At 34.4% G+C, this 13,364-nt stretch overlaps 1 pseudogene; it reads right to left on the minus strand.

Annotated features, from left to right (window-relative positions):
- Positions 1–10,600: 10,600 nt before the first annotated feature.
- LOC141491841 (transcription initiation factor TFIID subunit 7-like) lies at positions 10,601–11,985 on the minus strand (annotated as a pseudogene).
- Between the last annotated feature and the right edge of the window lie 1,379 nt (positions 11,986–13,364).

Genomic DNA, 13,364 nt, shown 5'->3' on the forward strand with positions numbered 1-13,364 from the left:
TGGGGGGGCTGGTTCACATGGGCTTGGGATAGCTAAAGACTTTACTGTGTGCAATTTCTCTGGATGGCCAGTAGGAGGTGCTGGTTGCCCTCTCTGGAGTGTCTGTGACCTTGGTTGACAGGCCTTCTCCCTTTGCCTGAAGGGAGGAGTTGGAGGTATTGAGTTCTTTTGCCTTCAATCAATGGCGGGCTTTACCCTGGCCTGAGGTCATTCCTCAGCTGGGCTGGTTCTTCTGCTCACACACCTAGGCCTGAGGCAGAAGTAGATTGTATTTGTTTGTTTGGGAATAGCCCTCTTTGCAATGGAGGCCTGGACTCAGAGTTTCTGATACCTGAGGAGCATAAGGATGGTGTCCGCAGCTCTCCTGCACCAGTACTCTCACCCCAGCCTGGTCCCCAAGCTCCAGGGTGATAGCGCCAACACCAGCACCTCTGCTTCCCTGAAGACCCAAGCCCTTTTCGTCTAGCCCCACCGCTGATCCAGTTGGTCTGGCTCTCTGGCCCTCAGACTCCAGGTTCCAATTCAGCTGTTAATCTGGCTGATCTGGGGCTGATCCTCCCTCTGAGCCCAGACTCACCCGCCGAATTCAGCCAAAGCTGTTTCAGGAGACAAATCCTGAGGTAGATGTTCTTTCTCCTGGCTTTTCTTTCTGGGTTTTGTGTGTCGTATTTCTTTTAAGAGGTTTGATTCATGTGATATATGAGGAAGAGATCAGGAGACTTGTCTTCTCTCAGCCATCTTGGCCGGAAGTCCTTGGCATCATTTCCAAAGCATTACTACAGTAAAATTGCCCTGATATCCTAGAAGCAGAGGGAAAAATAGAAATGGAGAGGATCCACTGATCTCCCTGAGAAAGAGATCCAAAAACAAAACAACTCCCAGGAATATTATAGCCAAATTACAGAACTCCCAAGTCAAAGAGAAAATATTGCAAGCAGGCAGAATGACACAATTCAAATACCATGGAGCTGCAGTCAGGATCACACAGGATTTACCAGCAACTACATTAAAAGTTTGTAGGTCTTGGAATATAATATTCCAGAAGGCAAAAGATCTTAGAATGCAACGGAGAATCAACTAGCCAGCAAAATTGAATGTCCTCTTCCAGGGAAAAATATGGACTTTCAATGAAGCAGGGGGATTTTAAAAGTTCCTGCTGGAATGGCCAGAGATGAGCAGAAGGTTTGGTCTTTAAATACAGGACTCAGGTGAAGCATAGAGAGTGGAGGAGAAGGGGAAAATATGAGGGACTGAATGATGATGAACTACATGTATTCCTGTATAGAAGAATAATACTGAGAATATTCATATGAACCTTCTCATTTAATAGAGCATGTAGAAGTAGCTGTTATAGATGAAGCACAGGAGAGAGCTGAGTTTGAAGATATATTGTGGTGCAAAAATGGGGTCAGTAGATAACAGGGAAATGTAATGGGAGAAAGAAAAAGAAGAGGAGGAATAGGCTAAGATATTTAATATAATAAGATTTTTCTTTATTACAATGAGCTATTGCAATGATATGGAAGGGGGACAGTGAGGGGGAATGAGGGAATCTTCTCTTTCATCAGAGGTGGCTTAGAGAGGAAACAGTATATATTCAATAGGGTACAGACAACTAAAGTAAGAAAGAGAGATGGGGGAAGGGGGGATGTGAGTGATTAAGGAGAGGTTGGGCTGTGGCAGGGAATGGTCAGTTATAGCACATTTTCTCTTTTACTTCTTGCAAGGATCTAGAATTGGATGGTCTGTCCAGGACCAGAGTGCTGGGTGGTTGCTGGGTTTTTTGGGTGGCATATGGGCTCGGGGACTCTTGGCCCCATGGCCATTGCTCAGTCTGCTGCACCACTCAGCTACCCTACAGAACATTTATGAGGAGCAACAGAGTTAGAGGAGAGAGAAAATGTGTATTGCAGTGGTGAATTCTGAATGGAGGTAGATGCGATCAGCAATGGCAACAGTGCAATAATATGGAAGTAGCTTTTATGTTGGACTTATCATAAAGAATGTGATCCATCCACGACAGAGCTGGTGGTGTTAAAACACAGATTGAAGCACATTTTATTATTATTTCTACTACTGCTACTACTACTACTACTATTATTATTATTATTATTATTATTATTATTATTATTATTATTATTATTGGGGTGGGCTTTGCTGGGCAAATGGGGTTGGGTGGCTTGCCCATGGTCATGGAGCTGGGTGATTATTGGGTGTCTGGGACTGGATTTGGGCTCCGTTGCTCCTGACTCCAGGGCCAGTGTTTTGTCCACTACAACAGCTAGTTGCCCTATTATTATTTTTTGAATTTAAATTTAATTTTTTTTTCTTTACTTCATTGTTCATCGGGGTCTATTTTTGGGGGGGAGATGTATTATGTTTACTCTTAAGCAAGAATATTTTAGTAATTTATAAAAAACATCATTTGTACAAAATTAAATTAAATAAAATAAAAAATAAATTTAAAAAGGCAATGATGATATCCTGATAACATTAGGAGCTTATTAAACAATAAAATAATTGAACTGTGTTTGATGATACCTGATTAATAATATTAGGGCACCAAGAGAAGAGCCACAAAGATTCATAATTATGGAGGGAAAGAAGGGATTGAGTGGAATATTACCTCTTAAGAGTTAACATTCTTAGTGAAGTCCTCTCATGGTTAAAAATCTTTAAAAGAAAAACAGACTATTACCCTTAGCCTATTCTTAGAAAAGGGAGAGAGGGCTTGCATTCCAAGTCAGATGCCCTCCTTATTCTGCTAGGGAGTGAAACAGTGGACTATTTCCAGAAAGACCATGCATCGATTCTGTTGTGGGGGGGAAAGAGTTGAATAGTTCCAGGGAAGTGACCTTGCAGTCCTAGCCACTTATTTGATAATGGATTGTGAGAACAGTAGCCTGCCTTCTTTTGTTTGATAAGTGCTAAACTAGGAAGACCTTGCATACTCAGATATTAATTCATTTAACAGAAGGTCATCAGAAATCTTCTTCTGATGCCCTTGCCATTTGAATGGTGAGGTAATATTTTATGAAAACCTTTTATTCTTCTCTTTGTTGCTGGGTAGATTTTTCACGTAAAGACTATCTCTGAAAACCTTAACCAATCAAGTTGGAGGAGATGGAGTTAAGGAAGGGGGAATCACAGTAGGCCATATAATCTTGGTTGACTGTCACCTCAGGGCAGCTTCTGGATCTTCCTTTGTGAGACATGGAGTAAGCTATTTTCTCAAGAAAAGCCAAAAATAAACTTTCTTTTTTGCCCAGAGGAGTGTTTATATTTTTTTTAGGTTTCTGCAAGGCAGATTGGGTTAGGTGACTTGCCCAAGGCTGCTTAGCGAGGTAATTATTAAGTGTCTGAGGCCTGATTTGTACTCAGGGACTCCTGACTCCAGGGCAAGTGCTCTATCCACTATGTCACCTAGCCACTCCCATCAATATTTTTTTTAAAGTGGGTTCTTATCTCACACAGGAGGATATGAATGCTGAGTAAATTTAATCAATAGATTTAACCTAATGAGGGAATTAGATACATTCTCACTTTAGTTTAAAAATATCTAACAATCTACAGGGAAGGGGGAGACAGTTAAGGGGAAAGATGAGTTAAGAAGGGAATGATAGAAGAGAAGGGAAGGGAAGGTATAAGTGAAAAGAAACTGAAAGTTAAATTCCTAAAAAAAAGTCAAAGCAGAAAGGTAGTAAAATTTTGGTTAGGAGGAATAAGAGAAAAGGAAAGAGATAAAAATAAATGGAGAAATATATCATGGAGGGAAATAAAGAATTAGTAATCTTAACTGTAAATATGAATGGGATGAACTGTCCCATAAAACAGAAATAGATAGGAGAATGGATTAAAAACTTGAATTCTACAATAGGCTGTTTGGAAGAAACACATTTGAAGCAGAGAGATACCCATAAAGTAAAGGTAAAAGGTTGGAGCAAAATATATTATGCCTAAGTGAAAGTAAAAAAAAAAAAATTGTGGTAGCAATGCTAATCTCAAAGAAAAATCATTAAACGGGATAAGGATGGAAACTACATTTTCTTAAAAGGCACCATTGGTAATGAAGCTATATCAATCCTAAAAATGTATGCATCTAGTGTTATAGCATCCAGATTCCTAGAGAAAAAGCTGAGTGAATTTCAAGGAGAAGTAGAAAGCAAAACTTTAATAATTGGAAACCTCAATCTCCCTCTCTCATAACTAGATAAATCTAACAATAAAATAAACAAGAAGGAAGTTAAGAAGGTGAATGAAATCTTAGAAAATGTAAATATGACAGACCTCTGGAGCAAACTTAATGGGAATAGAAAAGACTATACCTTTTTCTTGGCAGTACATGCCCCCTTCACCAAAATTGACCATGTACTAGGGGCACAAAAACCTTAAAATCAATGCAGAAAGGCAGAAAATATAAATACACACTTCTCAGATCATGATGAAATAAAAATTACATGTAACAAAGTGTTAAGGAAACATAAAGTTATATCTCATAAATTATGGTTTGCAGCCAAGGTAGTTTTGAAGGGAAACTGCATCTCAAAAATGCCTATTGACAAACAAAGAGAAAGAGGAGATCAATGTATTAGGTATGCAACTAAAAAAGCTAGGAAAAGAACAAATTAAACTATGCCAATTAAATACCTAATTAGAAATTCTGAAAATCAAGGGATAGAATAATAAAATAGAAAACAAGAAAACCATTGATCTCATACATAAAATTGAGTCAAACTTTATGAAAAAGTCAATAAGATAGTCAAAACTATGGTTAATCTGATTTAAAAAAAAGAAAGAAGATACCAAATTACCACTATCAAAAATGAAAAGTTTTAAGAAAAAGCAGGTTAATTGATGAAAAAAATGTAAAGAAAGGTGCCCCAGCTCTACCAGATCTCAAACTTTACTATAAAGTAAAAGTCATTAAAACTGCCTGGAACTGGTTAAGAAATAGAGCAGTGAATCAGTGAATTATGATATGTACAAAAGAAATTGCAGTAAATGACTAAAGCAATCTACTATTTGACAAGTCCAAAGACATGATCTTCTGGGATAAGAAATCACTATTTGACAAAAATTTTTGGGAAAACTGGAAAAGAGTAGGGCAATAATTAAGTATAGATCCAAATCTCACAGCCCATACCAAAATAAGGTCAAAATGGATTCAGGATTTAGACATAAAGAGTGATACCATAGCTAAATTATTAGATCAAAAAATTACCTATCTGTTCTATGGAAAAGGGATAAATTTATGACCAAATCAGTGCACACTCTAAACTGCAGAATGAATGATTTTGAGTATATTAAAATAAAATCTTTTTCACTAATGAAATCAATGTTGCCAAAATTAGAAGAAAAGGAGAAAGCTGGGAAACAATCTTCACAACCAAGAGTTCTGATAAAGGTCTCATTTCTATAATATATTGAGAATTGCATCAAATGTATAAGGTCAGAAGTCATTCTCTAATTGATAAATGGTCAAAGTATCTGAACAGACAGTTTTCAAATGAAGAAATTAAAGCCTATGTATAATCATATGATAAAATTCTCCAAATCACTATTGATTAGAGAAATGCAAATTAAAATAACAAATGTGTATCATCTCACACCTATTAGATTAGCCCAGATGAGAAAAAGGGAATAGGATCAATGTTGGAGAGGTTGGGGGAGGATTGTGACATTGAGGCTTTGATTGTGGAATTGGAAATGGATCCAATTTTTCTGGAGATCAACATGGAACTATGCCCAAAGTACAATAAAACTGTTCATATCCTTTGGCCAACAATTCCAATTCTATAACTACTACTAGAAGAAGTTGTAAAAAATGGGAAACATCCTACATGTTCCAAAAATATTCATAGCACCTCTTTATGTAGTAGAAAAGAATTGAAAATTGAGGGGGGGTGCACATCAATTGGGGAATGGATAAACAAATTATGTCACATGAATAGTAAGGAATATTATTCTCCTATAAGAAATCATAAAGGATTGGACTCTAGAGAAGCATAGAATAACTTACAAGACATCATGCTTAGTGAAGGGAGCATAACCAAGGGTATAATACACTCATTAACACCAACATTATGAGATGATCAACCCTGATGGAAAGAGCTCCTCTCAGTAGTTCAGAGATCTTGGACAACTGTATTGGACTGGTTATGGACTATATCATTCCCAATCAGAGGGAGAAAATAATAACAAAACAAAACACAGAAGAAAAAAAAACACCCCTACAAAATCTCATCAAATTGCATGAACATTTTACAAAAGTATCTCTCAAGTATCTTTTCCTACTTATTCCTATTCCTCATGCCAAAAATTACTAATTTTCAAACAAGTTTAACAAAATATGTATGTAAAATGCTAACCTGACTGTTCCCTACAGAGGGGAGACGATGGCATGGAAAATTTGAGGGATTTGTAAATTGAAATTATGCATGTACAAATGGGTGAAATTAAATAAAATAAGAAAAAATGCTTAGATCCAGAAGATGAATGGAATGTCCTAGTTAAGTAACAACAAGAATGCCAATGTCAAAATATCAAAAAATATATAGAAGATTATTTTCCTACTTGAAAGGAGAGAATATTTTTTGGAGGAAAGATTTGGCAGGAAAACTCACCAAAAAGCTTTGGCAATAGTATAGGTATAAAAAAAATAAGAGAATGAAGCAGAATGATTGGAAGTTCAAAAGAGATAAGGGCGAATATATCAGAAATGCCTTAATGATAAAATTCATTGGTCCCAGAAATTGATTGGTTAGGTATAGTGAGAGATGAATCAAGAATGATAAATAGGTTATAATCTAATGAAACTTTGGGGACAGTCCCTTCAATGATTGCACATCTTATGGGAAAATGGGAGAACTTGGAGGGGAAAAAAGCTAGTGAGCACTATTTCAAATATGTCAGCAAAACAGCAATATCTGAGATGTAAAAGCTGAACTGAGAATTTTTTCCCTTTATATTTTTTCCATTTTTACATTTATATATTTGGAAGAATTCATGGTGACACAAAAAATAGAAAACAAAACAAAAAAAAGGAAAGAACAAAAAAGTCAACAAATTAACTTTTCATCCTTTTTTTCCTTTATTTCCCACTTTCTTAGCAATAGAAAAATTCAAACAATAATGACACTATATTTCTTTAAAATAAATTACTGCCTGGTAAGTTTCCTAAAACTTTGTCATGATCCTATATAAAATGACTTTTTAACCAATACAATGTCTTCTTCCATGCTGAATCAGAGGAGACCCATAAATCTCATGCATTGAAAAAGTACAGACATGGAATAAAATCAAAGATTTAAGAAGAAAAGAAAGTGAGAGAAGGTGAATTTGAAGGAAAAATGATAAAAAAGAAAAAGAAAAACACTGAATTATATCAATTTCTCTAGGAAGTCACTATTTTTACATGAATTATTAATTATAAAACTGTATAAATTTTTGTGTGTATGCAGAGCAGCAGAGAAGGATTTAGAAACGAGACAGAATAATGATTTTGTCATTGATCAGGCATATTTCATTGGTCAAATCATTTTAATCCCCTCTGAGCCATAGTTTTCTTAGCAATAACATGAAGGTAATAGTGCATGAATAATAATGCATAAATCACTATTATAACTGATGTTACTAATATGATAACATGAAATAATGGCAGTAAAACTTGTTGTCCAAAAAAGTTCTGTACACATAGCAGATATTATTGCCATAGTAGAGTTCCTATCTGGTGTTTCAATACCACATGGAGAGAGCCTTGAATTCTCGAAGGTTTCGTCACTAAAGCACTAACTTTGTCCTGGACTACCAGGAGAATATTATTATACAAGATGAAGGATAGACTGTATGTCTGTTATCCCCACTTTAGCATTGATAATTGTGGATATGCTCATCCTTCACCAGAAACTTGGCAATCAGATGGATGATTTCTGTCAGAATAATTCAGAAGAATTTCTACAAAGTTGTTTACTATGTTGCAAATGTGCATTGGTGAAGGGAGTATCCATCTTGATAAAATCAACTATATGTTAAATATTAATATTTATATACTCATGTACTTGGTTAAATACAAGTTTTTCAGGTAGGGGAAAATATACTCACATTTTCTCTTTTATTTATAATCTAGCTATCAATCTGTCTATCAATCTATTGATCTATTGATCAATTTATATCTATATACACATATATATGTTTATATGCAACACATACATACAAATAAAAATATATGAATATATCTGCATTGTCTGTATATGTACTTGCATATGGATCATTTTAGCTTCATTGAAATACTATAGATTAGAAAATATAAATCTTATTCCATTTTTCAGAAAAGTTATATTTGTGTGGATATGTATGTATGTTTGCCTATATTTCAAAAAAGGAAATCTTTTTGTCAGCTTAGTTACTTTGACCAATGTGTGATGATAAGAAGTTATCATCATTGAACTAAAACCTAGTTTCTTTTCTCCTAGAATCATATTAGTTTCATTAAACTAGGTTAAAATATTCCCACGGAATTTGTTTTGTAGTACAGTCAAAAACTATCATTTTCATTAAATTGTTTCTGAATTGAAATATGATTAAAAGACATTTAACTTTAGGATGTTTTATTCATGTGGCCAGAGTATGTAGAGGTTTAAAAAATGCAAATCATGTTGACAAAACACATACTAAGAAACTCTGAAATGAAAAAGAAATAAAATGAATGGGATGTACTTTTCCTTGAACAGTATATGCAGGAGAATTTAAAGAACATACTCATTGCTTTGCCTCACAGAACCAAGTTAATGAAACATCAGTTTTACTCAATAGCTAAGAAACTAATCTTTTTAAGGACATTAATGATGGTAAAGATGGTAAAGATGGTAAAGAACTTAGCAGTGGCAAAGATTGTATGCAGTTGAAAAACAAGGAGGGGGGGAAGGAAATTATAAACATCAGGGATAACTCTTCTTTGTGAACTGGGCTGGAACTCCCACTCCCAAGAGGCAGATTGACCATGCACATTTCATTAGAAAGAATTCCTTACAAATATTAATATTTGTTCTCTGCATAAGAACCAACAGAAAGAAATAAAAATTACAGCTTAGAACAAGAATAATTAAATTATGAGAGACCGGGTATGCGAAGAAGATGAGTATTTTCTCCATAACATATCTGGGTGGCTTTTGTTGTTAGTTTATTTTCTAGATATTTTTCTATCTTTCTGAACTAAATAAAAAAAATAGAATGAGAATTGTTGCATATGTACATACACATGTATTAAAGATATCTAGAAGAAACTGCGACTATTAAAGGTTTTCTTCTCAGTTTCTTCTAGATATCTTTATATTCTCCTGCTTTAAAATTATTGTCAATCTTTCTCTCCACTTTATTTTCCTTTTTCCTTTTTTAATTTTATCTTTTATTTTCTCTCTTCTTTTGTCCCTTCTTCTGTCCTTTTCTTTCCTCCCTCCCTCCTTCTTCTTTACTTCCCTCCTCCCTCCCTTCCTTCCATGATTGCTTTTCTTTCTCTCTCATTCTTCTATCCATTCATTCTTTCTTTTTCTCTATTTCTTTATTCATATCTCTGCCATTTCTATGATCTTTCTCTCACACCTTCATCCCCACCTTTGAAAAAAAGATCTTTTAAAAGTATGCAACATCAAGCTAAAGCAATCTCTGAAAATATTTTATTCTCTTTCTTAATTCCATCACCTCATCATGACTGTATTAGAATCTGTTATGACAGTTTTTTTTTGGCGGGGGGGAGTCAAATCATTCTTTAATACAGTTGGAAAATTGGAGCAAAGCAATATTCATCTTGAATTTATAGGGCTCCAAAAGTTAAACAAAACTATTTATATGTATATAATATTTAAAAAAAACACTAGAAAAGAGAACAGCAATTTTATCAACCATGTAGGGGGTGAAGCAAAATGTAGCCTTAAAAGTTGCCAAAACAAGGTCTATTACTCTCTTAGATCATAAAAGATTGTGAGGTCAAAAAATAACTGTTAATCCACTGAGAATCATCATTAATGAAGTAACAAATGAAAAGAAAATGGGAGACAAATGCTCAAATAGGAGACTACTTCTGTTACAGATGTGAATAGATGAGACTTCTATGCTGTGGCAGATTATCTACTATATATATATATATATATATATATATATATATATATATATATATATATATATATATATATGACTTGCTCCTCTACATGGGAGGAGCTACCAAGAATAGTTGAGAAATTAAAATGTATGCAAAATAAATTTTACATCTTCTGTCTTCAAATCTCCTTAATGAGTTAGTTCTTATCATAAAGTAACAATAAGTAAGAAGGGCCTGGAATAAATGTAAGAATTATAAAGGCTCAACTAGTAATCCCCAAACTCTCCTGCAACCAGTCTTCTCATCTATCACGTTCTACCTATTAATGTATATGTTTCTAGCAAAATAGTGTTACAGAGAAATAGGATAAATTTAAATTAGGCAACAAAAAATGGTGAAATATAAATGCAGTCAAATTACAATATTAACAATATATATTGTCCTCAACCCAAAGGATGGAATGTGAGCCATTTACCAATGTGAGGACAACAGGAATTGCATGCCAGGGCCTCTCATTTCTCCAGGAGTGTTTCAAGTTGTTCTTCTAAGGAACTGAGCTGTTCCTTCTCTCTTTCTTAAGCTCAACCAGCACAGCCTGAAGACGAGTCTTGAGTGCCAGGTTTTCTACTTTGATGATGAGATCTTCCTGTCGTTTTGCTCTCCCTTGGGTCTCTTGTAGTTTACTTTTCATCATATCAATCTGTTTCTGATTTCCCATAACTATCTAATTTTGTTTTCTCGTTTTCTTGGCGCTGTTCATCAGATTCATCAAGCTTGTCTTGTAATTGCCTCTCTAGGTCTTCTTCAGTGTCAATGATGTTTATATCTTCATCATCATGAGGATCTCTCTCATCTTCGTCTTCACTACTGCTGCTAATATCATTAAATATCTCCCGAAGCTCATCATGTTCCGAGGAGCCATGGCCCTGCTCATGGCCACTCATTCCTGGAGAAGCAATATCTAAGCCTGCTAGGGAAACCTGGTTGTCTGCTTCTTTTGTCTCATCTTCTGCAATTACCTCCCATCTGGCACTGACAGCTTCTGCATCTGTACTGAGAAGTCTTTTTACTTCTTTTTCGACATCAGGTGATTCAATGTACTTCTTCTTGGCTGTCTTGCGAAGTCTTCTCTTTCGGACATTCTTGAGTGGTAGAGTGATACCATGGTTCCAGATGAATTTCCTCTCCCTAGCCTTATCTTTTTTCTTACTCGCTTTTGGATCAGTAGTAGCAGCAGCAGCAGCTGGTTCTTCCGCAGGTGGGTAAAGATCCCCATCTACACTGCACACAAGCATCTGGCAGATATCCGCTGTCTCGTAAAAAGTTTTTTTTTTTTTTTTTTTTAATCTATGGTTTTAATGGATTCAGTAACGCAGAGCAGGTCAACCACCTTCACAGCTAACGGGGCATGATCCACTCGGACAATTCCATGACGTCCATCTGCATGTAATTCAATGGTCAATTTATCTTTTAGGTTCACATTTCCAGACTGTATTGCCCTTCTCACAGTGGAAGCATATTCTGGAGGTAGACGTAATATAAACTGACTTTCCAACTCATGGGGAGCATCTTCTTTGTTCTTGCTCATCTTTTGTTTTGAAACAGTCATTCCTTTCACCTTGCTTCACAATAAATGCTTGTAGCATTCAAAATCTTTCTGAAAGCCCATAATTTATGGGAAGATATGTTCTTGCACAGAATGGGGTAAATTGTGATCTCACAAAGTAGATCACAGACCAACTGTGTGGTGACCCTAGGAAACACAACCTGGCTAAACTTCAGTGTCCTCACCTTCTAAGTCGTGTTGTGAGTCTCAAGGACAAGATGAATTATCACCTTATCTTAAAAGTCTTGATTTCTGGATCTTGGAGGTCAAATGATCTTACACGAGCCTGAGAAGAGAGCAACCGGAGCGTGACTCCTCAGCCCTGCATCTGAGGACGGAGTACATGACAGTTTTTTAAAAGATGCTGCTTTTATTTGCAGAATCTTTAACTTTACTGTTAGATCTCATTATGCTAAGCTATTTACTTTTCAATTAATGGAAATCTTCCCAGATTTTTGTGAAACTATTCCTTTCTATATGTCTTATTATATAATTGTATTTGATGATATTATAATATTAAATTTTCTTTCCCATCGTTCCCCCAGTTTGACAGGTTCCTCTCCCTGCTTTGTTTGTAGCAAGACAACTTTAAATAAAAAGTTACTCTAAATACTTTTGTGCCTCTGGATCTTTTCTTCTCATTTTTAGAGGTATATGTCAATTTGTGGTACCATTAAAACAAAAGGTTAATTAGTTTGGGGCATTATTCCAAATTGTCTTAAAAATATCTACAATAATTTACAGCTTCAATAGTATATCCCTGTTTGATTTTTTTCTACAATTTTCCCACATCATTTTCTTTTTTCTTTAGTTCACCAATGTGATGGTGAATAGTATTTTTTTCAACTTATTTTTAGGGGGAATTCTAAATGATAATTGAAAATTTGAGTTTCTTCCCTTGAAATATTTCTGTGTATGAAATTTGATCATTTTTTCTGTTAAAGACTAGTCCTTGATCTTAAAAATTTTATTTGTTTTTCCTTTATATATTTTTATATCATGTGAAGGGAAGGAGAAAGCAAGTAATATATATATATATATATATATATATATATATATATACAGATGCACATATTTCATGTATATATTTCATGTTTATGGATTACATATGTCTGTATTTATATATGTATGCAAGTGCACATATTTCAAAGATAAAATATTACTTTATTTTTATGCATTTATTATACAATGATATTGGATTCATACTAATTCTTTTAAAATTATCAATTAATACTATCATGTGGCTATAATATTTTTATATCCATATCATCTATTTTGTTTACAATTATGTTAAATATAAAATTATATAATATATATGTATAACTATAACTTAGTTTTATTATATTATCTTTGTTAATGTTTTGGAACTTCTAAGATAATATTTTTATTTGATATTTCTAAATCAATATTCATAAGGAACATTGATCCACAGTTTTCTTTCTTTGTTCATATGTACATATATATAAATATATATACTCTTATTTTTAATAGTGTATACACCTGTAAATTCTATTGGTTTTGGTTTTGTTATCATTATCTCTTTTCTCTGCAGAGTATCATTTCTAGTTAAATTTATTTCTTCCTCATACTGAATTTTATAAATATTTTCTCCTCTCTTATAACAGTACTAGTATTGCAAGATTGTCCTCAGTCTAGCACTCAAAG

This window comes from Macrotis lagotis, chromosome 6 (genome assembly GCF_037893015.1).
Source record: "Macrotis lagotis isolate mMagLag1 chromosome 6, bilby.v1.9.chrom.fasta, whole genome shotgun sequence".
Taxonomy (NCBI): domain Eukaryota; kingdom Metazoa; phylum Chordata; class Mammalia; order Peramelemorphia; family Peramelidae; genus Macrotis; species Macrotis lagotis.